Source organism: Chroicocephalus ridibundus, chromosome 1 (genome assembly GCF_963924245.1).
Source record: "Chroicocephalus ridibundus chromosome 1, bChrRid1.1, whole genome shotgun sequence".
Classification (NCBI taxonomy): Eukaryota; Metazoa; Chordata; class Aves; order Charadriiformes; family Laridae; genus Chroicocephalus; species Chroicocephalus ridibundus.
In genome coordinates, this window is record NC_086284.1 from 87,956,116 (window position 1) to 87,983,195 (window position 27,080).

At 40.1% G+C, this 27,080-nt stretch overlaps 1 protein-coding gene across 6 annotated transcripts in view; it reads right to left on the minus strand.

The window, feature by feature from the left end:
• Positions 1-27,080, minus strand: part of MAP7D2 (MAP7 domain containing 2) — an 88,818-nt gene that overhangs the window by 38,393 nt on the left and 23,345 nt on the right. The window lies entirely within an intron of this gene.

A 27,080-nucleotide genomic window follows, 5' to 3' on the forward strand; every position in this document is an offset into this window, starting at 1 on the left:
CTCTTCTCAGAGCAAACAAGCATACTGGTAGTGCTTGCTTTAAAACTTAAATCTTTCTTGGGAAAAACCATAAGTAAGCAATTATTGTGTGTTCATTTTTGTTAATAACCTCATTTTCAAGTTTTTGGCTAAAAAAAGAAAAAGGTAGTTCTGGAAAGCAGTAAAAGCGGTATGCGGATCTCATAGTCTAATGCTACGTGGAGTTCCAGACTTCATATTTATGGCTTAACACAGCCCCACAGCTTCCTTGCCCACAGGAAACCACGAGCACCAGCTCATTTCAACAACCAGCAATTAGCGCTGGACGAGGCTACAGTGGCAGCAGCCCTCCTGCCCTCTTTTCCAGGTAGGAAACACTTTGTTTCCTCCTCGAGTTGGTATCTAAAAGCAGGTTACTTGTTTGGGAGGAGGCTGCCTAAGGATGTTTTGTACCTGGATCCAGACACTGTAGTTCTTTGCACAGGATGAGCCACCAAAAAGCCCAATATAAGAAGGCAGGTAGGCAGAGAGTGTCACACATGAGGTGCCTCAGGGTCACTTGCCTGCGCACCCTGGAACAAGCAGCCAGATGGACCTTAGACGGACCTTCTACCACAGGTAAGGTCACCAGCTAGTGACTCGACAGACCAGCTAGAGGATGGTGTCCTTTTAAAACAGCTGATAGGGCCTCCAGTGCCCTCCTCTCTCTCTTTGTTTTCAGGATCTCCTGGGGTCTTAGCGGGGCTGCAACGCAAACAGGCAGGGTGTCTCACAGCACAGTTTACATCCTTTGCAATCATTATTTGGGCTCCCTACTGAGTTACTGAATTATAATTAAGTCCCCTTCCCTTTTGGTCTAAGAACTGCAATTGTTGATTTTATCAGATAAATACGAGTGGAAAAGTTACTTAGACTGTAACTCCGACTCTCTTCCTGAAAATTCCCACTTGCAGGCTCCTCTCCAAGGGCATCCTGTCTGCGGGTGCAAAGATTTTGCATAGCAAGTGCCTTTCTGTAAAATGCACGGTTCTGCAGGAAGGCTGAAAACCAGCCTCGGTGGTCCCTTGTGACTGGTGAAAAGCGCAGGTCTCAGCTGTCCCCCCATTAGAATAACAGCTTGCTTTTTCCCCAGGCAGCACCTTCAAACACCATCTCTAGTCCTCTGCACACACAGTCGGCGACTACCTGACGGCAGCCAGGCCTCCGGAAAATTGCGATTATAGCTCCCCAGCTGGTTAATTACAAAAAGAATTTGTGGGTCAAATACAGATCTATTCATTACCAAAGACTCATCCTACTTCCATACTAGTCCGCTTGTTTGTTCGCTTGGCTGCCATGTATTGTCAGGTTTGATAAGCAAGGAGAAGAGAAGAGGAGGCGACTCAGTAAGGTGAAGGTTTGCAACTGCTTTGAAGGGGCCTGCAATAAGTAACCAAGAAGGGGAATCTGGTTGTCAGCATAGTTAAACTACAGCTCCAATGGAAAGTTTTACAGTGATCTGAAAGTCAAAACATCACAAAACCTACAATTTAGGCTAGAAGCAGCAGAGGAGGTGAAATCAAGACTGATCAAGAGGCCAAAGAGGGAAGACTGAGCTTGGGAGCAAGCGGAGGCTGGAGAAGGGGAAAGAGGCAAGGACAGGCAGGAGCTAAGGTCCATAAGGGACAAGCAAGGGACATAACTCAGATGGAAAGGTGGAACTTGAGGTATGGAAACCAGGATGTGGGGATAAGCTGGAGGGATGGGGAGAGGAACAGCAAGACAGTCCAGGTCCATGGACTATGTTCACAAAATCTTGCACTGACTCTCATCACACTCCTGCTTTCAGCAGCTATGAAACCCATTGGCAAAAATACATCCCATTATGCTTGTCAATAAAGTTGCAGCAAACTTATCTCTACTTTGATTGCTTCATGAACATGACTGGCAGAAGTGGATCTAAAAGCCCTGGCCTTGCTCACAACTGCCATAGCTATCCCAAAGTTGATGCACAATTTTTCAGGTTGGCTTTCTCAAGAGTTTGGATGTCTCCACCTCCCCCAAGTAATATTAAGAGATCAAGGCTGTAATGCTAGAGACTTAAAAAATGAGAATGTATTAGAATTGAAGCAGTCTGCACAATCCTTATTTTGCCTCCTTTTACACATATATTATGCATTTTTTCCTTTTAAGTCCCTTCGCTTATTCAACGCACAGGATGAACCTCCTCAAGAGGTTCAAAGTGATTAGTGCTTCTTGCTTCATTTCTTTCTGAAACTGGAAAGTAGACAGAACTATAATCTGTCTTGGAAAACAGCACTCCAGTCTTAGCTATGTCACAGGTGAAACAACAAATACGTGGAATTGCTGCTCATTACATGTGCAACACATCAATGTGCAAAAAAAAAAAATATGTGTGGAGGAAACAGTACGCAATTTAATAAATACAGGCATCAAATGCATATGCATGTAGCAAGGGTAGCATTAAAATAGCGCAGGCATCCTCAGTACTAGCATTTCTTAACTCAAGTACTCGACTTCACAAATCAGCACGCCTGTCAAAAATCAGAAATTTGCTTGCCTTCAGAAAATAAATATAGCTTTGAAGGACAGAATAACTATTCCCTGGGTAATAACTTGTACCTTGGGATGATTTTTATTAAGGCTGAAATCAGTGTATTTACTACACATCTTCATATAATATACATTATAAGTGTAATGGGCACAGAAATTACCTGTGAGAAATTTGATTAATGACAGGAATCCAAATTCTGTTTGGTAAAGCAGACCGCAAACAGCAAGCGAGCACAGGTAATTCTCTGCCATGAAAGTAACGTAACACCATCTCTGCTTTATAACACGAGCTGCCAGCAGAGGGCAGAACAAGGTTTAAATGAAAAAGAAAACCCCACAGCAAAAAACCTTTCCCTGTGATAAGTGACCTCGAGTTAATATTCTGTATACTCAGCTTTATCCTGAGCCTTCCTCATATTTACAGCGAAGCCTCTGATCCCTCGTTCAGAAAGGCGCGTAGCAGCAAATGACATGTTTAAGAGTCAGGGCGTAAACGCAGGTTGGTTGTGCCTTCCGCCAACCAGAGTAATGAATACAAAGAGACACCGGCAGAAAATTCTCTAATAGCCCTTTATTCCCAGGCTTGCCGAAGAATAAGGAAACTGGCCAAGTAACATCATCAAAGATTTTACTGTAAGGAAGCACACACACATACACAAATTGCTGCTACTTCTACTCCTTCTCCCAGCCCTCCCCAAAAGCCCCTTTTCCAAAGAGTCCCCTCACAAAGGCATGTGTCTGACTGCTGGGCTAATGCCTTGAGATTGTGCCTCATTTTTCGACTGAAGAGGGCCAGCTGCTCCTCTGGGACTTTGTTACAAGAAGCATTTCTAAACAAAAAGGCCATAACTTAAAACCTGTTAAAATGTCAGCAGCAGTCCTGCAGCAGCACTACACCAGCTAGCGCTCCAGGACTCTTTCAATACTTCAATGTTGTTACTTTGAAATAAATATTCACAGAAGCAAAAACTGACATGTCAATCGCTGGTTCAACCCTTTTTGATGGGCAAGGTAAACCTACTCAGACTAATGAAACAGTGCTAGAACATGTCCACACACACTCTGCTCTGCTCCACACACCACTTGCGTAAGCCTCTTGGTGGTTGCTCAAGACAGAGAGGAAGGTTGTCCTGTCCCGATGAGACACAAGGCAAGCTCTGCCTTTTGAAATCTGTACCATTTCTGGTTGAGAAAACAAGTACTCAAGCAGGAACATCAGGTTACTGGAAGCTGCAAAGAACCAACCGGCTGCTTGGACACCTTCTCTCCTGAAATTTGCACCTGAGGAACTGCCAGCACGTAGGGCCTCTGTTCATTTATTTTTATTTTTCTACTGTGTGGTTGAACCCACATACGCTTCTGTCCTCTATGATATCCCATGGAATTTGGTTTCACAATGTATTTATATATGGCAGATATAGAAGCCTTTGATAGCAGGCATCCCAACACAGAAGGAAAGTCAGCTGGGGATGTGAGGCCAGCTCTACGTAACAGTGTTCAACATACCTAGACCTTTGGCCATCCTACATGACAATGTTCGACACATTTAGACCTTCGCCCATTCTACATAACGCTGTCCAACATTTTTAGACCTTTGCCACAGTATATGTTGTCTACGCTGACGTTGCTGTGTCGGTGAAATTCCCGGTTTGAATACAGTTCTGCCAATAGGTGGCCTTGCCAGGGATGTGGCAAGGTGGTTTATACAGCAGACCAGACCAGCCTGAGATATCACTGCACTTACACCCACTGTTCTGTTGGCAAACTCTGTTGTTTCAAATAATATAATCTCAATCTAAAAGCCTGCTTTCTCTCCCTTGAGACAATAAAGAACAGACTTTTCCACCTGCCACTGCTTCCTTCTGGGTACTACCGAATGAAGAAGTGTTATGTTCAAGTTTTCAATTACTGACTCTACTCCGAGGGGAAAAAAAGGTAGAAAACTGCATGTGACTGTACCTGGATGACACCTTCTATTGGCAAAAGGCACTTTTTCTAAATTTTAACTATGGTACATGGCTGAGAGGCTTTCAGGTAGAGTCAACACACACACAACCTAAAGGCTTTGCAGGGAGTTCAGCAAGATTTAGTGGATTGTCCTCTTTTTTGATAATGTCTTTTAAAAAGTTTTCTTTAATTAAAAAAGCTGTTCATTGTACTGCACTCAAAAATCTAAATACAAAGAGTTGGAATTTTTCCAGTTTCAGCTACTTATTTTTGTGCTTGCCAGGCTGGATTTCAAATATAATCATAAAAGAAAAAGAGGACATTTTCCATTATGTCTAATTAAAATACCAGGATGGTTATCTGTTGTTATAAAGATGTCAAGTAGATTAAGCCATTAAAGGCAGACTCAGCTGTCAAACACAGTGACATTTCAGACACCTCAGGCTAACTGTCCGAGAGGTGGCCTGGCAGATAGGAGAGAGAGAAGCTGTCAGGGACCTGCAGGCTCTGGTTAAACAGCTAGGACACAAAGTGCCACTAGGTGCCTGCTTTATGTTCACGATCCCTACCCTAAATTTTCAAATAATTTGTTTGAATCAAGAACCTCATCTCTACACCACACTTGACACAAAGATTACAGAAACAAAATTTAAAGTGAACTCACTCCAAAATGCTGGCCAAATAACTTTAAAATGATACATAAAGTATATATAGGTCATTTGGTGATCACGTATAGTAAGAAAAATATCTTAATTACTGCATGGGGAAGAAAAACTTGATAAAATATAAAAGGCAGATCTTTTCAGTTCTGCATGAGCCCACAGACACCTAATCAGCTCCATGGGATTGCGTGCTTTATGTATAAACAGTGTGCACAGCCCTAATTGTGCCCCATGGAGACTCCAGTATCAGGCAGACACAGCAGAGGCATCTCAAGATCACTCAGAGAACTGATAAGACACATTAGCAGAATGTTTTTACTTAAGAAAACACTAGATAAATAATAACACTAGATTAATAAGTTAGTTTACTGTTCAGGTCCCTACTAGACAGCCCACCACATGGCAAACACATGCAAAGCAGCAGCTCTATGTCAATATGTGTTCTACATTGCCATTTTATTCACATGCTTCTGTAATCTCTCAGGCAGAACGAAGTCTGGAGGCTTAATCAGAGCTTGCCAGTGTCTCTCTCCCAGATTTAACATACACGAACATTTATAGCTGCATTTTTCAAACTACACCAGACCCCAGACCTATTTGGAATGTGTAGGTAGGATCTTCCTCCTCTTCTAGCCTGTCCCTTCAGCTTCTTACTGCAGGCAATTACAAAAATTGCACAAAACGGGAGGCAAATGGTGGAGATTCATCTGTAACTTAACCAGGGCGTGGTTGTTTTGTTTTTTTTAACTTCAATTTCTTCAGAATAAACCCTGGATCACTCATGTGTATGACGACAGAAAGTTAAATATCTGATTTCTAAGTTTAGCAGTTACTTTAATAACTCTCTATTCTTACCTTTGTCAATACAGATCCTAATTAATCCTTTCGACCTTACTACAATTGAAAAATTTTGTCTTCAAAAAGTCTATATATATGTGAATGTATATTATGCATGAAGAGCACTTTTATTCAAGCAGATATAAAAATGTTAATCTTGTGCAATCATTTACTATTCATGAATAGTAATTTTAACAGCAGATGCTGATATACTTGAACACACAAATTCACTTTCGTAACTATTTCTGTATGTATTGTATGACTGCAGCTAACTTGAAAACACCTTCAGTAACTTCACATGAAATGAAGAACTACTCTCAAGCACTTTTAGCAGTAGCATCATTTCTCTGAAAAGTTCATCTTTGTAGAATACATGCAAACACACAAGTGCTGAGTTCACTAACTACTAAATGGTGGATATCTACGTCAGATTTTATATGCTGCAGAATAAAGTCTGTGCAAAGACACTTACAGATGGTAAACAGGGGTAAAGGACAGACCTCTCCACCCTACTCCGAGGGAGTATATTGTACTCCTTTTCTCACCATTAGTAACACTTTCCAAGACTCTTGATTCACGAGGGGGAGGCAGAAAGGAGACAAAAAAAGAAGGAACTTTCCTTTTGCTTATTATACATCTTTCATGCAGCAATTAGTTACCAATGAGATTAGTCCTCTGCTAGAAGACAAATGGGAAACTATTGATAATAGCCTCATATAAAATTTTAATACAAAATAAATTGTTCATACATGTAAACATTATGGCCAGAACCTTAGCTTACAGTTCTTGAGCGCTCTAACTCTTGCTTCAAAGTAGCTACTGCTCTAGGAGCCATCCATCAAGGCAGTCACAGCCCCACCGCTGGCTCCAAAGCGGCCCGGCAGGTGGGGACCCAACCAGACATTCATGCTGCCCCTGCTCCCTGCAAGTCTCAAGAATTAGATCTTTTGCAGAATATCAGCAGAAGCAGAATTGAGCATCAAGATATTTCTAACAAAAAAAAAAAAAAAAAGTCAAGAGTTGACTAACAATTCTGAAATTAGATGAAAGGAGAAGCAGGGGGGAAAAAAAAAAGAGGCCTGAAAATTCTCATTTATTTATAACTGTTATTACTAAAACATCTAGTCATTTTCCTAATCGCAATTGATTTAAGTTACACATCTGCAGTATGATTTAAGTTTATGGACAACTTACAGAGCTGTTTCATTAAAAAAGGACATTTCATGACATCAGTGCAATGACTGATCTTGTCACAACTATACAACTATGAATGATTTTTAAGACTTAACCTTTAAAATAGTCTAAAGCAGGGTTTTCTAAGGGGATACATTGGTTGTTTTTTCTGGCAGGATTTAAGAGGGTTCGGGGAGGGTTGGGGCTTGGGGGTTTTGTTTGGGTTTTTGGGTGTTTTTCCCCCCCACACACACCTAGCTTTTAAATTTTTTTTTCTAGTAAACGTAGAAATTCTCAGTGTAAAAGACACATAATCAAATCTGAAGATGCACTTATTAAGATGTAGGAAAATTATCGTTTTTAAAATTGATCCAGTCACAACTTTAATTATGTTAGAAGAAAAAGCCCACAAGAATATTAACCAAAAATAGTAACATAGCCCTTTCCCCCTTCAGATACCTAACTACACAGGATTCATAATGAGGAGTGGAACAAGAGAAGAGCTTAATCCAAAAGGAATTCATGCATTCATGACACTATCTTGATGACGGATTCATCCTACGCACACACACACAGTGTCCAAGGAAAGCCATCCTTTTCAAACTTGCTCCCTGAGCAAGTAAATAATCTTAAAATTCTGTGCGGGGGGTGGGGGTGAGAAATCAAATCAACAACTTTCTGCAAGGTAAGCCTGTGCATTCTGGAATAGATTGAAAAAAGGCACAAAAGCAAAGACTGCTTTTAACTCACATTTAACGCTTTGAAACTAAATGAAGTAGGGTTCGCCAAGGAATAATTGTTGGCACTAGCTGGAATTTATATACTAAAAACAATAAGCAAACCCCCCAAGCCCCAAAGCTATAAACACTACAAATGAATAATTTATTTTTTTTACTACAGAAATTTTTTCTTCTTTCATTCGCTCACTGCATATCTCCTGAACTAGCAATTGTCCCAACATGTATTTAGGATTTATGCATTTCCTAACTTGCACGGACTAGTTTCACTGACTTCAGCAGAACTGCTTTGTTAAAACAGAAAAGATGGAAATATCTTGTTGGGATCAGGAAGCCCTTGCACGACCCACCCAAGTCTGAAAAGAAGTCCTATCACTCACGTACTATCACAATAAATGGAAAACACATTTGTTGGAAGAAGAGTATCAATAAATACTGTAAACACAGCTTGCCTACGTCACTGCATCGTATGACCTTTGCAAGAAAAAGCCTCACTGTAAGACAGTAAGCCTGGAGTCATAGTTATTTTGCCCAAGCTATCTAAGGGAAATGTTTTAGGATCGTATATATTTGTTTCTCCATATCAGTGAATTCAAGCTGAACAACCTCATTTTAGGAACATACACAACAAAATGAAAGAAATTCAATATCTTTCCAACAACTTTTCGTCAGCAAAATGAATGAGAAACAGAAGCTTTGCTTCTATAGCATAGTCTAGCACACTTCAATTCCTCATTAAAAGTGTTTCTGGACTTGCAATACACATTTATGTATCAACGTTTGCAGATGTTATACATTTATTAGGTATTAGATAACCAGAGCTCAGTGAAAACTAGCATTTCACTGAGAGATTCAGCTATTTTTAGCATCAGCAAATGAGATGGAAACTGTAAGTATCCATTTCTCCCACCTCCAGCTAGTTTGTAATCCCCAAATGAACATTAAAACCCACTTCCTATTCAAGTTAATTGGCTTTGCTCATGTATGGCACTCAATAGTGATCTTACGCTTTGGTGGGTTTACAATTTTCACTGCTGCATTGCACTCCCAAATGGTAGCTGAAGTGCATGAAGCCATCAAAAGTGAAGGGAGAGCCCAGAACTGCTTTTGCAGATCCAGGTAGCAAGAGCTTTGGTAGAAGTCTTTACAAGTCACTGTAGTCTTGCACAGCCCCCACGTGGGCAAGGAGATGACCTGCACCTCAGGTGCACCATTCCTCTCGTTATACTGTGATTTTTTTTTTGCTGAAAACGATGAACACTTACTCAAACCTTTGCAGCAACTTCTGATGCTGTAATTTAAAACCAAGGGGTGCAGGAGCCTGTATTTGCAAAGATGGTTATCTGGAGAAAATAGACAGCTTACCCGACGTGAGCACTCAGAAAAGATAGAGCGTTCTGGGCAGGGCTCCCGTCTTCATCCTCAGGCTCTTCAGTGCCACTGGCCTTGCCACCAGAGTAATATTCCCCTCGGCAGCAGGCACTCATGCCACTTTCATCCGCAAGCCAGACCTCCCTGCAGCTCACCGTGCCAGCAACCAGGACTCCTCCTTAAAACTCTGCTCCGCAGAAGAGGAAAGTTGGGATGATTTTCCCACCATGGCAGTAGCCTGAAGCATGTGTCAAGCTGCTCAGCTCAAGGCACTGAAGCGCGCTGCTTAAGTCCATTATTCTGTTGCCAGAGCTCCTTTTATCCAAAAAGAAACTTTCACAACACTGGCACAAAGCAGCTGCAAATCTCCAATTTCAGGTAACCTGGGAGTCATGGGATGGTGTTTCGGGGGAAGCCCCAGCAGCCTCTGTACACCCTGCCTTTGTGTACAGTCTCTGCCCGCAGGGCTGGAGGGCAAAGCAGACAGCCACGCACCTCCACAAGAAAGCAACTGCTTCCAGATGGGCCAACTGGTACAGATAAAAACAAAAAGTCCTATAATCAAACTCTTAATTAACCTGTATGTCAAAGGATCCATACAAAAGCGTGACATGGCAAAACTAAAACTTGCTTCTAAACCAATTTCAGCCAGAAATCCATTTCAGCTCTTCTGGAGCCTCGAGTAAAAATGATGACACAGATTTGTCAGTATATTCTCATTAACTGTCACTAAAAAAATTTAAGGATAATCACTGAAGAAATGATTTAAACAAGGTTACAAGGGCTCACACTGGGGAGACCGAGACTTGGTGAATGTGCATTTCAGAGGTGGCAGTTTGTACAGTGCAGCATTTACCTTAAACAATCTATTGCATTGTATGTACAGGGATGGCTCTGCGGAGTCCTTTTACTAACATTTTTTTAATTTCAAGTCTAATTTAACAGAAACTGCAATAGAGATATCTGTGCTTTGGGATTTGTTCCGAGTTGTAGAAAAGGCGTATTTACAGAATGAAGAAAACATATTTGGCGTCTACCAATGTTTACAGAGACACAACGTGTTGCCAGAATGCCCTTTATTTCCACAATATGCCTACTTTTCTTTTTTTCGTAGACAGTACAATTAACTTTTTAACATTACCTTCATTTCTCGCTATACCCTGTCCTCCACCATTAACTCAGTGATGACTGAAGATTTGGAGAAGGCTTTAGGGTGTTTCTCTTTTGGTCTTTGTGGGGAGCAAAATGAATATAGAGCATTTAACAAAAGAAGAATCCATTTGCAATTTTCCATTTATACATCTTTCTATAAAAAAATAAAGCATTGACAACTTACTAACACAACATGCACCTATCACGCACTAACCTAAATAACCTCTACTTTGCTCTGCCGCTACCTGGTGCATTGCTAAAACAGCATATTGCTCCACATAAAAGCAGCTACCAGATATCAGATGTAGAAAGCACATTTTCCCTGTGATTTGACAAAAGCTTCAAAAAAAGAAGCAAAGCCGATTAATCCAGAATAGACATGATCAAGTGAACTTCATCCCCTGTGGACTTGACTATGAGCAAGAGTTAGGTTGCTTTTACTGTGGATCACACTAATAATATTTCCCATTGATTTATTTAATGGAGAGGAAGAACATCCATTGATTATAAAAACCAAAACAATTTATTGTAGAAACATGCATAATAAAGCCTCATAGGAAGGAAAAGCTTTTACAATTAGATGTCTGCCTTTAACCTTTTTTCTTGCATTTTCATAGGGGTACTACACCTATGTACTTCGTATTAATAATGTTATGTATAGATACATAGTTTTAATTATGTTTCCCGTCAGTTTATCAAGGTGTATTTCATACAGCTCCTGCTTTTGGATGCCCCAGTCTTGACCCCTAGACATAATTCTTAATAAATCATACAATTTAGTGGTGAGATCTGAATATATGCCCTTTCAAATCCAGAACATAAACTTTTAACTCTGGCGTCTATGCAGTTATTTGATCTCATCTGAGAATCTAATCCCTCTAGGTCCAGATCCTTCAAGAGCCTAACACGTCCTCGTTGCAACTTCTGCCTAGTTTTCTACCTGCCCCTTAGCTGTGAGTTTCTGACCCCCAAGGAACACCAAGCATGAAGCTTTCTGTGCACGCAATCCCACCCACAAGACACCGCTGAGACTTTACCAAGAGCTGGCAACCTCACTGCCCCAGATAAAGAGAGCAAAAATAATATATTCACATACAACCTTTGGTATGCAATTAATGCATTTTTGTATTATCATTTATAATGCTTTTTCTTGATCCAACTATTTCATGTTAGCCGCTGTACATTGAGAGCGCTAATTGTCTCTGTTATAAACCAAACCAACCTCCCCCAAAAGACAAGGCTCCAAAAGCAAGAACCTCATTCAATTCTTACCCTTGAACTATGTTTAAGGGTTTGAATTACTTAGAGCTCCCAGATGTCTAGGAAATATCCTGAAGTAGAGATTGTCTTAACACTGACACAGGCAATGGGGCTGGTGCAGCCTGTTGAAGGAGTCCAACACTGCAAGGGGACAAAGAGAAACAGTCACAGCTACAACATTGAGACACGTTGGGTCTCACCCACCTTGCCCAAATCCTGCTCCGTTCTGAAGGAAAGACAATGTTAGAATTCATGGAAACAGATAGGATGAAATTAGATCTATTAAGTTAGTACTTGGAAGAGTATTTTTCAAGTATGCAGATGGACTGATACAGAGATAAGGGTGGTCATTTATGCATCCCTTGAAAGAGTTATGTTAACCTATGTTCTTAAGTAGTATTTAGTTGGACTTTCAGTACTTCAAAAAGTGTTAAAAAGATTAAATCTGTCTTTTTAAACACTGCAAAAGATAAATCTTTGTTTAATCTGTAATATCTCAGAGGATTATACACTGAGTTCCCACCATAAATTGTCATCTTTGTTTATACGAATTCAGAACACAAATCACATTACGTGGAGCTCTTAACCTGCAGAATAAGATATTTGACCAAACCAAAACTTCTCTCCATAAGAGAGATGAGTGGATTGTGCATCCACTGATTTTTCAAGTCTCAAAAAGAAGAAGTTTTAGTTTTACATATTTTTGTGTATCTTTCTGAAAGCTCCAAATTCTTACCCTGAAAAAAAAAAAAGGATAAAACAGAAGTGAAAGCTACCTGAAGCTACCTGTACAAAGTGACGAAGCTGTATTCAAAGTGCTTAAATGATACACAAAGATGTACATATACACTGAATCCAGGATTCACAGCACACTTATGCCAACAGAAAAAAGCCAATTAAAACACAGTGGGTCACTAAGCTTTTCTGTAAGTAGTGCTCAGCACAGAGATCGGGTCCTGTATTCAGGATTTTCTGTCAAAGTTCATCTAAACTTTGGCAGTGACGTGTAGCAAAAGCTACACAGGATGAAGGGAGGCTCCAGTTTGCACAGGTATCTCCTGTCCTCTTTTGTGACCTTCATGGCCCAAAGAGAACGGAGTTGGGAGATGTAGTTAAGTCAATAACATGCAATTTTCACTGCCATGACAAGACTGCCTCTGCCCTAGCTCAGGGGAAGGCGCAGGAGCGTGTGTGGCAGGCACTGCTGGTACCAGGGGAGGACTACGGGGACTCAGCTGGCATTTCCCTTGGCACAATCATTTTACTGTCTTTAGACACATGCAGGCACGTGCACTTATGCTTTACAGGCATTTTCTTTTGACTATTATCTGAATTCATTTCAGAGACCAGAGACACTGCCCAAACCATTAATTTTTAAGAAAATACAAATATTTAAAGAATGACATTTCTTGGAGTATTTTCTGTTGAACCTTCAACCATCTGGAAAAGACTGACTTGATTCAGAACAAAGTCCAACACTGGCACATAAGTAAGTGCTAAAGTTAGTAATTCAACAAGAGCATCCAGACACTTTTAAAACACTATACAAAACCAGAAAAAATTAATTTAAAAGTTTCAACAACAACGAAAAAGTTTTTTATTTGTCCAAAATTACAAATCTCTATTAAAAGGCTTGTATGATTCTTCCGTCACAGTACTGTATTCCATCACAAGCTATTTGTTTGGCTCAAAGGCAAAATTTGTTTATTATTTTGGTCCTTATGTCTCTGTATACAACTCTGGGAATACAACACAAATGCTGCTAGTTCTTGCACCTGAATCTGCAGCACTTTGCATGTCCAGTTTCTGTTCTCATTTGTATGCAAGGGCAGATCTGTAAATCTGGCCCATAGAATCTTATTCTTCTGGTAACTCAAATTCTTCAAACAAGTAACTTGGAAAAAAACTCTACGGGGCACTAAAAAAACCTCATCTCTTATGGGGCTGTGCCTAGACACCAGATTCTCTTGTGTCTATAAAGATGCAAGTTTCTACTGAGATGTTCTTGGACGTTGGGGCATTTACAATCAACTCCCTCCTTAGAGTGGTGAATTTTATGGCACGTAACATGGGCTGTGCTCTTACTGCATTCTGTGGCACCACCATCTTTGCAGGAATATTTAGTTAGGATATTTAGGAATATCCTATAGACTGTAATTTCTGTCAAATTTGGTTGAAGTTGGCTGAGGGCATCTACAGCTAATTATTGGTGAGAAGAAAGAAGGATGGACAGATGGATAGGTGTGGTCTTCCGTGCTTCATTTCCTTCTGAAGAAATACAGACAACTGAATTCTTGAAATTGTAGCCAGACACTTAAAACCCGTATCAAAGTCCGTATTCATTTGCATGCCTCAAGAAATACAGCATATTCAGTGTATGGTGACCCTACATCATTCAGAGTTTTCTGTCTTCAAGGCCCCAGCTACTTACAACAGGATGGCCTTGGGAAAAAAGAAAACTCATAACTTCAGAAAATCCATCAAAAATTATGGAAGTTGCTAAAAACAACAAATACAGAAATCTGCACGCTTTTTTAAAGAACCTACTGGTTCAGAGAAAAACTGATAACTCTTCTGCAAATTATTTTCTGATTAACTCATATAGAATAAAGGCAACTGAAAAAGTGGGAGGACTAGCCAAAACCCACGCATTTAAACACACAGTTGAAGTGTTTTAGGAAACAACCATATGATCATACAATCGTAGAATCATTTAGGTTGGAAAAGACCTTTGGGATCATTGAGTCTAACCATCAACCCCACTCTACAAAGTTCTCCCCTACACCATCTCTCCCAACACCAAATCGAAACGACTCTTACACACTTTCAGGGATGGTGACTCCACCACCTCCCTGGGCAGCCTATTCCAGTGTCTAACCACTCTTTCTATGAAGAATTTTTTCCTAATGTCCAGCCTAAACCTGCCCTGCTGCAGCTTGAACCCATTCCCTCTTGTTCTATCGCTAATTACCTGTGAGAAGAGACCAGCACCAACCTCTCTACAATGTCCTTTCAAGTAGTTGTAGAGAGCGATGAGGTCTCCCCTCAGCCTCCTCTTCCTCAAACTGAACAGTCCCAGCTCCTTCAATCGCTCCTCATAAGATTTGTTCTCCAGGCCCTTGACTTGCTCCAGCACCTCCATATCTCTCTCGTATTGAGGTGCCCCAAACTGGACACAATACTCAAGGTGTGGCCTCACCAGTGTTGAGTACAGGGGGACAATCACCTCCCTGTCATACTATGATATGGTATATTCACACATCATACTATGATGCTACACTGTACTGATTTTCAGAGCATCTTGTTAACTGCCCAACATTTAAACTGACACGTTTGAAGAAAGGCAGAGACAACATATAAAATGAGCACTTTAAGAGAAGCTTAAACTGCCAAAATAAACTGACCAACGATAACGGAAGGATAATTTTCACTGGTAATTTCTTTCGGGTTACTTAGAAAAAGCAGAATGAGAAACTGAACGCTTGCAGTTTACCAAAACTGCATTGTTCAGCTAAAAAGTGGATGATAACAGATGAGCTTGAAGAAGTTATTTGCATAGAATATAACAAGATCTAAAAGGAAACAAAGACAATTATTTGTACAAGTGAATAGTAGCATGAATTACTGAGGTTGACGATGACTGCTGAATTCACACTCCCAGTCTTCTCCTGTGGGAGATGCCACACTGAATACACCAAATCTAATCACGCAGACAGACTTTTTTTGGCATACAGATTTTAGTGCAATGACATATTCTAGTAACACATAATGAGAATGTGTACATGGGGATAAAAAGAAAGCTCTTCAATAGAGATAAACACATGGTGAATGTGAGAAATTGAAGGTCACATACGCTTGGCAGGCAATACTTTGTTCTAATTGATTTTGAAAACACTTGAATGATGATTTCACAATTAAATGATCTACTTATAATACGATGTAATTGTACATTTTGGAAGATGAACACCAGTTAGCTCAATTTCTAATAATGTGTGTTTAGACTTCATAAGTTTACAATTAGCCTGCACGTGGGTTAGGTGGTATTTTCTATTTAAAATTTACGTTTTAATTTTCTCTTGTTCATTGTTGCTCACTCTCCCCCTTTTCTGATATGTCGCAATTGTGGTTTTAATAAAACAATTTATTGGCAGGAAATGTAACCTGACTGATCCTGCAAAGAGAACAAACATAGCTTTATTTGGCACCAGAATGTAGGTGTTTACAGTCAAAACTTTATAACTTAGCATTCACTTTGCACCAAAAAAGATAGCAAAATAATCCGGTTTCAATTCTTACAATAACTTGTGTGTCATCATCTTTCCCCACCCCAATGTCAACACTAAACCCCAAAGTATGTTCTTTCCTACTTCATTTTTTTTCTTTTCATGCCACAAAACCAGTAAGACAGAAAGATCTAGTTTTATATAGTACATCAGTTATGATGTTTTTACCAATAAAGTTTGCTGTACAGTAATTCCATAGCTGAGTATCTATTTACAATTCATTCCTTATGTTTGCCCTTAATACCTCACTGGGGTCTCTACTGAGACAACCAGACTGCCCACCACGCGCAGGCTGCCAGAACTTAATTACAGCTACAGAGTACAGAGAGATATAAAACTTTCCTCATTACAAGAACATCTCCAATTATTTAAAATAACTCCTACTCTGGATCCTACAAAACTAAAGAAGTTTTTATTTAAAAAAAAAAAAAAAATCTTCTCAGCTATACCACAGGTATAAACTGACACAATTGTGCAACACAACCATAAAACTACCTTAAGATTATCAATGGATTAGGTTTTTTTTCTTCCAGCAATCTACCAATTTAGTAAAATTTGTAGATTCGAGTTCGACTGTATTTTCATCACCTTTCTTTTGGTTTGCAACATAGTTACTTAGGATCTACCACATATATACACACATGTCCTACTGCTATGACAAGAGAAAGAGAAGAATCTATGTTCTACCTTAGAAGTGACTGGGCAAAAGATGAGTTTCATAGGACCGACTGAAATAATCTCCCATGAATCATGCAATATAAACTAAATTACAAGCAATAAATAATTGCTAATGGTATTAAACATTACTTGGAAAACCTTTAATTAAGAATTAATCCTGGTTACAAACTGCACAGACACAGAACGACAGAAACGGTGAATCCAAAGGTATTTGCAAGCAAATCAAAGCCCAAGCTGCTTGAAGACCTCAGTATTCCCCACAGAAGCCAAGGTCCAAGCGCCCTGATCACCCACAAAGTTAACAATTCTACTGGACAACCCAAGAGTTTTGGGTAAACATTGAAGTTACCTTGACCTGTCTGTTTCTGAAGGACGGTGCTAGGGGGAAAGGGCAATGCACAGCACTATTTCCAACACACAAAACTCTGAATTAATCCTTTGTTTCACATGGGAGAACCTTTAAAGTGCTCAACTCTGTTACCCGTAGCCCAGAAGCTACTGCATTGAACACGGAGGGCACAGGCTGCACAGTATACCTGAGTGGCCCTGTGAAAGAGGAAGACCAGTAAGCACAGCCTTTCTCCCGGGCTCCTTTTTATTTCCCATCCCTTTTACCACAACAAAAACCTGCACACGCTTTTCCGTCTTCCAGGAACCATGGACATCAAACAAGATAATTTTTTACTGCATAGAACAGCGACAACAAAAAACCCCAGTAATAGGATGTTATCCTACTAGTCCATCCACTGGGTGACAACTGAGTGAAGTAATAGCTCTGCCAATAGCAAACAGCATACCAGGTTTCAGACATTTTTAAACACAGATGTCTCCTCAAACTCAACTTTAATGTGAATTAGATTACAACAAAACATGTTTTGTAGTGATACTTACTTTTCCCTTTTTTTTTTTAGAGGCTTATAAAGTGTGAAGTACTTTTGATGAAAATTAAAAGTGTTCAAAACTGGTATTATTGCATTCTTCTGTTTCCATCTTAATAAGCCATACACGCCCACTACCCAAGCCTATGATCATGCTGGGCCAAATACTTTATACATAAAAGATATTCATAATAAATGATGCGGTTAACACGCAGAAATGGCTGCTGGTGCACAAGTAATCAGACGCCAGCAAGCCATCCATTTGCTAGCTGCACAGGGGCTACCAGCTCCAAACAGAAGGGAAGGAAAAGCTCTTCTGCTCCATAACGCACACCCCAAGAAACCAGCAGCCACCCCTTCATAACGAGTGAGAAGCGATCAGACAACAACAATGTCAGGGGAAAGAAAACATGAGATATGTGCACAGCAATGTTTTGGGTTCCCTCCCGCCCCACCTCTTTGCATTAACCTCTCTTCTTCCTAAGTTTTAGGATGTACTGCTCATGAACATTTACCCAGACTAAAGGCGGGAGTGTGAACGAAAGTCACCAGGTTTTGAGCACTGAAATAGAAGTATTTTTATTTCGCCACCTCAAAAAGCAAGTCTCAGAAGGAAGGGTGTCTCAAACTTGCTGAAGCTGAAAAGATCAGGGCTACTTGCCTATTAAAACCTGCGGCAGCTCAAGACCAATGTGATGTGTCTATCAAAGGCCCAGTTAAAGAAGGTACACGTATTTAAAAAAAAAAAAAAAAATCAAACCAAGACCACCCCATATATACACGCATCACAACTACAGCAAGTTCTGAAATTGATAAAGGTAGACCCCGGAGGAAATTTCAAAAGTTTCAGTTTGAAAATAGGATGTATTCAAGATGAAAATAAAATCATCCTGCTTCACAAACAACTCCAATTATTAATACCATGTAGATTTAGCCAGATGGGAGACAATATCCTGCATGGTGCAGCTGAGAAAAACAACAGCAGGGAAATAAAATAACTCTTCTTTTCAACTGTAATACCATAGCTAGTGCTAAAAGTTATTTTCAGAAAACATTCTGCAGGGTTTTTTTGAAATAAAAAGTAGAGTACAGCTTCCTAAGAAGTCTTGCTTATAACAGCCACTGCAGCAAACTGAAGCCACAATGATTGCCTTCTCCGTGTTGAAGACGAGCTCTCAAAGATGTTTTTAACAACTACTTACATCATGATAATGTCAAAGACAACATTCCTAAACAGTATTTGAAGATACCATGTTCCCCCCTCAGAAAAAGTGTATGTATATAGGCCATTCAGTTCCACTCTCAAAATTACTTTTGACAAAGACACCTCCAGCTAATGCTACCAGCAACTGAGCTTCCTACCTCCCACTGGAAGTGGATGAAAGCTTTTTCTAAACACTTTCCATCTTTTAACCCTATGAAAAAATTAATAGGTCAGTTACCATGATTTATACAAAGCTAACTTCTACATAAAAATCAGTGATTTACACTCTGTAAATACTGTGTTTCCAGGCAAAAAATATATATACTTTACACACTGACCACATCATTATTTCAAGATTACTTTTCTTGCTGGCAAAGAGTTCAGCTGGAATTGTTGTCTATTACATGAACAGCCAAAAACTGGATTAGCTCTTACATTTATTTTTTTGTCTCAGTCATTTTATATTTATTTACGGGATTAAGAGTAAACAATAAGATTTATAAATAATAAAAAGATTTTTTATGCATGTGTAGATAGATCTATTCCCCCCATATATATATATATATATATGGGGGGAGGACAAAAATTGAAAAAAAGTTATATAGAAATGCGTTCAGTTTTCACAAGCAAAGTCATAAATAGTAGTGCTGTGTGAACATTGATCTTGTAAAACACTTCTTGTGTTTGTTTATTCACTGGAGATCGCGTGGCAGGCTTCTTTAACTTTCCTGCCTTTAACACTATTTCCAAGCCAGGATGCTCACCAATTTACAAGCTTATCTGAAAAATCAACAGAAAAACCATTGCCACAACCTCCACTTGCAAGGCGGACCAGGAACGACCACCCCAAACCTCCTTCCCCAGCACAGCAGTGCTCCTGCAGCTCTCGCCACAGGAGTGGGATTTGTCCGAATGGGCAAATCACGTTACAGCCACGTTAAGAACTTTGTGGTGTAAAGAACAATACACACATTAAGCTTCAGTGGTGGTGTTACCTAGTGTTTATTTTTAGATTTTATTTAGCAAAGAAAACAAGTTGTATTTATATACACCTGAGAAATACGGGTATATATACAGTGCTGCTGAGATGACACTTCAGTGTGATTAGATTATTACCTGTTTCTACCTTCATGGAATTTGGCTGCAGAGAGTATAGTAGAGACCCTGAGCGCTACTGTTTCTCCTCATTTTATGTAGTTTTCCTCACTCTTAATTAAAAAGAGAATAAGAAATGGATAAAGGAGTCCTCTCCCCTCTTCCACTTCTTTTTTGAAATAATTTAACTTCCACCAAAAAAGCACCCTGCCTTCAGGCCCTGCCTATGCATGTATGCTCCTTCTCTGGCATGCCCCATACCTTCCCACATCTACGCATAAATCCATATGGACTCTTCCCTCCCCTCAAAGCCTTAGGCCTCAAACAAAAAAAAAAAACAACTTTCTGCCATGTCCATCCAACATGCCTCATGCCTGCAGCCCTGAGGCTTCCAGCACACCTGCCCTGCACCCAACCACCACAGCACCTTCTCCCCCGGTTTGCAAACTTGCGCAGCGCCGCGCGGGCTCACCCAGCTTCCCCAGCAGGGTGAGTGCCACCAGCCCCTCTCCCACCGTCCGAGGCGGCTGGCACACTCCAGCACACTCGCTGCAAGCAAACCCATGCGTGCTCCCTGTTTTGGGGAGCTGGAGAAGCCCTCAGACAGAAAACCAGCATCTTTCCTCAGGACCATTAAGTGAAGTCTCTCCCCTGCACCCAGCCACCCCACTCGCCGGGGAAGGTCATTCGGGCACTTCCCTGGGCTTTGCTAGCCACAGCAACCCCACACCTGGGCTGCTCTGGCAAGCCCAGCCTGGCCTGCCAGCCACACAGCGGGTGTTCCTGGCCCAGAGCATCTCCAGGCCACACAGAAAAACCATATACAGGTTTTCCTTACAAAAATCACACATAATGTCTTACTTCAAGCTTTGGGTTTGGTACTGTGAATAGGTAATTTGCTCGTTGCTTTCTAAAGCTTGTCCTCTGAAGGAGCAAAGTTTTGAAATAAGAAGTACAGTACAGCTTCCTAAGAAGTCTCAACATAAATCCGTATGAGCTCTTGTTCGTACGTACGAGGGGATGCACATTCACAGAACCACAGCACTGACCAGGCTGGAAGGGACCCCAAAAGATCATCTGGTCCAGCCTTTTCTGGGAAAGGGAGCCCAGATGAGACTATCTAGCACCCTGTCCAATCCCATCTTGAAAACCTCCAGTGACGGGGACTGCTGGGGAGGTTGCTCCCCAGAACAGTGATTACTGTTCTCACTGTAAAAAAATTCTTTCCTTTATCAGGATGAAACCTTTCCTGGTACAACTTGTACCCATTGACTCTTATTTTCTCCATGTGGCTCCTTGTGAAGGGAAAGCCCCCATCCTCTTTGTAGCTACCATTTAAGCACTGGAATACAGTGATGAAGTCCTCCCTGATCTTTCTCTTCTCCAGGTTAAACGTCTGGTCTCCAAAAGAAAGAATAGAAGAACAAAACCCAGTGTCTTGTGCGGCCAGCATCTCACCTCAAACACCGATTCTTCATGGCACAGCAGAGGAAAGAGGCAAGCAAAGGGCCAGGCTGCAGCACGGATGGAAGAGGCAAAAATGAGAGGTGGATGCTGTTCCTTTCCTGAAGCTACAGGCAGAGACCTGCAGCGGGGTTCTGGAATACTGTAAGCATGAGAGAGCAGCCTAGCAAAGCACATCGAAATAATCTGAGGCAATTATGGAAATTATAAGAAGACGAAATCTCTCATATTTTGTCATGGTTGTAACGCAACAGAAAAGCATGCTGCTCAATTTTTTTTCATCATCATTAAGGCAGGACAGACCTAAAATCACAGCAGAAAAGAGCACTTGTTTCCTTACAGTAGCTTAGTCTAGCACTTCTGTCAATTTTATTTTTAAAAGAGAGTTGCAAGGTTATAAAGCATCATTTCCTCCAATATACCTTGCAGTAAGAGTTCTGCCTATTTCCAACAGAAGGAAAAAGAGAATCAATGCAAACAAATGAATTTTATGTTATTAAAACATAAATATTTCAAAGCTGATATTTTATAGAACTTTATCTAGGTGCTCTCTGACAAGAATCAGAAACACGTTTTCTACTCAAATTCATTGGGAAAACAGGTCTCTTTCTTTTTTGAGCCAAGTTAGTCCAGAAATATTTAATGAAAAAAAATTATACGCCAGTTCTTTATCAGTATCAAGATATCAATATACAGCTTACAGTACTGTTTTAATAATAAAATATTCAATAAAAATAGCATAAATTTAGAGATGAGATATAAATCCACCATAAGTTAAGAATTACTCCAGCTTTCCACTTGTTTTTCTCTGGATTTTTTTTAAAACTACGCATCTCTCTTCTGCATCATTATTTGTCTTCTCTACGTTACCACCCCATGTTCTTCCCCATCATTCAAACTTCACTGAGCATTTATTATTCAGCTGCAAAATTAAAACCCAAACTGATCTTAAATCTCTTAGAGCTTTTAGAAACCATCTGGTGAATTTCATGCCCTGAAATTCCTGGCAATATGATTTCCTATACTATATTTCCTGTATAGTTTCATACAGCAATATTTCAGTATCATACTTTCATAAAAATCAAGTTCTATTTGATTCTAAAATACATGTATGCTTCCATTTTTAAACTTTCAAATTCTGTTTTAATCAAAATGTACATAGGAGGATACCTGAAAGAACAGTAAGATGGTATGGCAAGTTGATTACTCTGTAATAAATAGTTCTCTTGTAGCTGTAATAGGTAAAGCTATTAAGAGAGAATATTAATGCCACCTCTGCATATCAATTGAAATAGTTTGGCAAAAGGGAATGTGGCAATCAGAAGAACAAGAGAAATTTAATTTGAGGTGTTTCCTGCAAGCCTGGCCTTACACTTCAGGTGCATATAAGCATTGATATTCGACTGCTTAAGGTTGTGTAAAAAGTGAAGTTAGAAAAATTTGAAAGCAACGTCACTACACCAAAACTGCCTTAAAGCAAAGACCGAATGTTAGTTTTTAGAAAGTACTTCTGATTCGTTCTTAAACTTAACACATATACACAACCCTAACATGAAACCGAAGTTATCTGAATAAGTATTTGGCACATGTGAATATCCTTGCAATGACCTCACCCAAACTATAACAACGTCACTGTGTTTTTATCTGAAAGGATTCAAGGATCCAAGTGTGTGATTCAGTCCCTCCACAGTGGTATGTCTGATATACGCAGATGATGTACTGGGCATCCTTTTTGTTATGACTAAAGTTGGCTTAACTTGTGGCACTGCTCAGAATTCTAACTCCCTCTGGTTTTATGTTTTACATGGGAGGTAGAAAGGTGCATATGACAGATTTTTCTTTTTTTTATTATTTTTAAAGTGCAAGAACTATAACCTCATCTTCAGTTGGACCCCCCCCCCCAGTTTGCTCATTGCCTCCACTGACAGAAGAATTCTCAGCTTGTTTCTACTTATACAATCAGCAATTCCAATATGTATTTTTTCTGAAGTGTTCAGTGATTTTTTTTAATAGAAAAATCACTGATAATAATTTATAGTATAAATGGAAAATATTACATAATTCAGAAATACTTGAACAATAACAAACCAGTAAGTTTATAACTAATACTGGCAGATCAACTCACTTTCTCATCCTTGGCTAACGCTGTTTTGGCTTGACAGTCTCTAAACCCCCTTTAAGGAACATTTCTTCGCTTTTTCACCCCAAACATACTTGTCTGCAAAGACATTTAATTCTGTAAAGCTACCATTTCTGAGTTCTCAGACAAATCTTTCTGCTTTAAAGAAATTATTTGCCACCTTTTAAACAGCAGTACCTTGTCATGCTGCATAGACAAAACAACCACAATTCCTGTTTGATACACCAGTTTTCAAATGAAGTCTTTGGGTACCGCAGCCACTTCAATGCAATGCTCAGAAACTGAGGGTGACAGGCTTGCTTGAGTACAAAAGCTTTGTAAAGATGTGAAAAAACTTCCCTCTGATAAATGGGAGCAGGAGAGAGGAATGGCCCGGGGTCCTGGCAGGCAGGCTGCGGGCGCTGCAGGCTCTTCTCGTCAGCTCTGAGAATTGAGTGAGCAGAACAATTTAGGAAGCTTATTACCGGTTCAGCGAGCAAAAGGAGTTAACACACGTAGCAGAGTCCCAAGTTACAACCCAATTAAAAGTTTCACAGCATCGCACCACCTCGCACTGAAAGCGATAGGAAGGAACACAGGTCAACTTTGCACTTCTGCTCCCCCTCTATAAATAAGACCAAACCAAAACTGAGGGGAAAAATAACCAACAACAACAAACTATACCACAACAAAAGAGTCTACACAGTCACTAGTCCTGCAGCCATCTTTTCCACACAAAAGGATGCCCCGGAGCATCTGTACGCAAAACATACACTATTTTTACTTGGTAAACATTGCAATTACCTTAATGTAGTTAATTTGGAGTGAGCCTGTACACAGTCCTTTAAAAAGAAAATGGCCTCTTTGCAAAGGAATGTTTTCATAGCGCTAAGTAGCCAGTTTCTGAACAAATTCCTTTTTGCAGCGAGTAGTACTAGGCTCTCATCTGTTACATGTAATTATAGCAGAGGAGATCACTTGGATGCTACTGCTTCTACACTACAACAGCTCTGAATTCAGCAACAAAAATAACTGTTCAACATACTTGGGGCATTATTTTCCAATGGCGATAAAGCAATCAAAACCATGCACATTTAAGTAGTGATAATTAGCATAGCTATATATTGAGTTAGAACCATAGTAGTGCAAGAAGTAACTGTATTGCTTTCGTTTCCTGAGGATCCAAGCCGGGGGTGAGGAACTGGGCCAGCTTATAGCAGCTGAGCAAGATGGTATTTTTGATAACTGCCTTCTGGTGCTCAGAATCTAATTTCCGTACAAAAATACCCATTTTTTTTTTTTTTTGCAAATGGAAGGGAACTTCATTATTTTCTATATATACTTCAGTCAACAGGCTTGAGGAAGTGTGGATCACACCTGTTTGTTTTTCAAGGTGTGGGATACTGATTTGGGCAACAGGAGCTTGCCTCAGACTTCATAATTATTAAAATCTATTTCAAGGTTGATCAAATTATGCAATTTAAAAAAAAACAACAACAAAACCACCATGAAGTGTCCTCCCTTCTTCCATTATTCATTAAATCAGAAATAGGCAGCTTGACATAAGGCATTCAAGCTGTTATGAAATTCATTTATTTGTAAATGACAAATGAAGCTCCTTCTCAGTGTAACAGCTTTTCCTGGGGAGCCAATTTATTTAAAAGAAATTAAGACATTACCATACCAAGACATAATTATGGGATTTTATACGTAGTTGCAACCTGAAGTATCACAGCAGTGCTTTTAGACTTCTATATCAAAAAAGACTTAACTAATCATTACATTGTAGACCCTATCAGAGTTTCTTCTGGGAGTGGTGGGGGGGGTCCTATCTATCGCATAGCTATATGCCTGGATCCTGCAATGGTATGTACAGCTACATTCCCCATAGCACTGTCAGGAAGGCTCCGTGCAAATGCAGAAATCCATTAATGGCCCTGTGAAACGTATTTAGAAGAATTTACCTATTTAATATAGTGTATCAGCAATACACATCTATACTGCAAGACTAATCTGGCACCCCAGAAGTAAAGAACAGAATGAGACATCATAGTCCCTACGGACAAAGTCCATGAATCTAAAACCCCTATGATTCAGTATTTCAATACCGAGGTGATGAGTGTTCTATAGATAACTGATGCAGATTACTCACTCAGCAAGTCTGTCACACACTCAAGCATGGTATTTGAAAATACTAGGTTTTTTTCCTAATGACTTTTTAAAGTTTATCAAGAAAATTCTCGTCCTACTTACTGTACTAAAATAGCTTGAAGTAGAAATATTTGGCCTTGGGAAAATAATTACTACATTGTATGTGTGCATAGGTATACACAATCCGGGAAGTCCAGAGTACGCATAACCAAAACAGCTCAAACCTAGGAGCAGCAGATCCTATTTAGGGATCTCTATTTTACATTTGCACACAGACACAGCGGATCACTTGCCTTCTCTGCCTACCCCGCAGAGGCAACTGTACGCTGGCTTGGCAAGGCAGAGAGGAGCCGGAGGGCCACCCCATGCAGTGGGAGTGGAAGGAAAGAGAAGGAATGCTTTGAAGGCAGGACACCCTGAGCCGCACACCCAGCCCCACAGCACTCCTGCGCCATCGCCTCTCCCATACCATGACGAGCAAATCTAATATTGGGGTTTGGCAGATCATAGCTGAAGCAGGCAGCTGCGTCTGACACGTGGGAGGGAGGCGACAGCACAGCTCTTTAAAATTAAGAGATGGGTGTTGACCTGCTTAAATTAGGGAATTTCACACCTAAGCCACACAACCTGAAAGGCATGACTTGGCATTTTGTTTAATGCTTGAATTTATTGTAAATACAATACTATGCCTGAGCATCACAACTAGCTTCTTTCAAACTAATAAAATCTGTTGTGGTATTTCAACTTTACCAATCTAAATGTATACCCTTGCTTAAGAACATCATAGGGTAAAACAAAATGAAGGGCTCAGACAGCTCTACAAGGCAAGGAGGACGGTCTTTTATTCAGGGCAACTGAGATCCGTTTTATTTTACATGTTTATCTTACTTGTAAAGATAATGCTAGTGATGTTTGAGAACACTGAGGAGCATGATAATAAATCATACAGCAGCATCTTCTGTCATCTGCACACAAAAAACCAGACCAAGCTAAATATTTTGGCATACGGAGCCTAGAAAAGAAAAAGCATCATTTTGATAGTCTCCAGAGGCAAAAAAAGCTTTTAAAAAGAAAAACAGAAGCAAACAGTGTATGTGGGAAGACAAAGTTAAGGCATTATGAAGGTTTAACTACATGCTCTTAAAATTCTAGGTTTTATTCTCTGCAATTGCTCAAGCCCTAGTTCAGAACACTTTACAAAAGCCAGTCAATCTTTTAGAGTAATACAGTGAAAATTCCCTTAATGTGCACATCCCAGAGCCCCAGAGGGGTTCAGAGCGCTGTGCCCCTTCATAAGGGTCAAAACATCAGCTCTTTGATATTGCTGTACTTTTAAGTGTGTTGTTAACAGCAATTCTTTGGTAGATACAAAAAGAAAAGCTGATGAAATAGTCTACAGCATCATGGAATAAGCTGTACAGAGCAGACTGAGCAGCTCTAGACTAAGGTTAGTCAAAACAGGCATAAAAGCCAAGCTCAAGAAACCAGGGCTAGGCAGAAGGCTTTCTCAGGGCTGCATAGTGAGACAAACGGGATA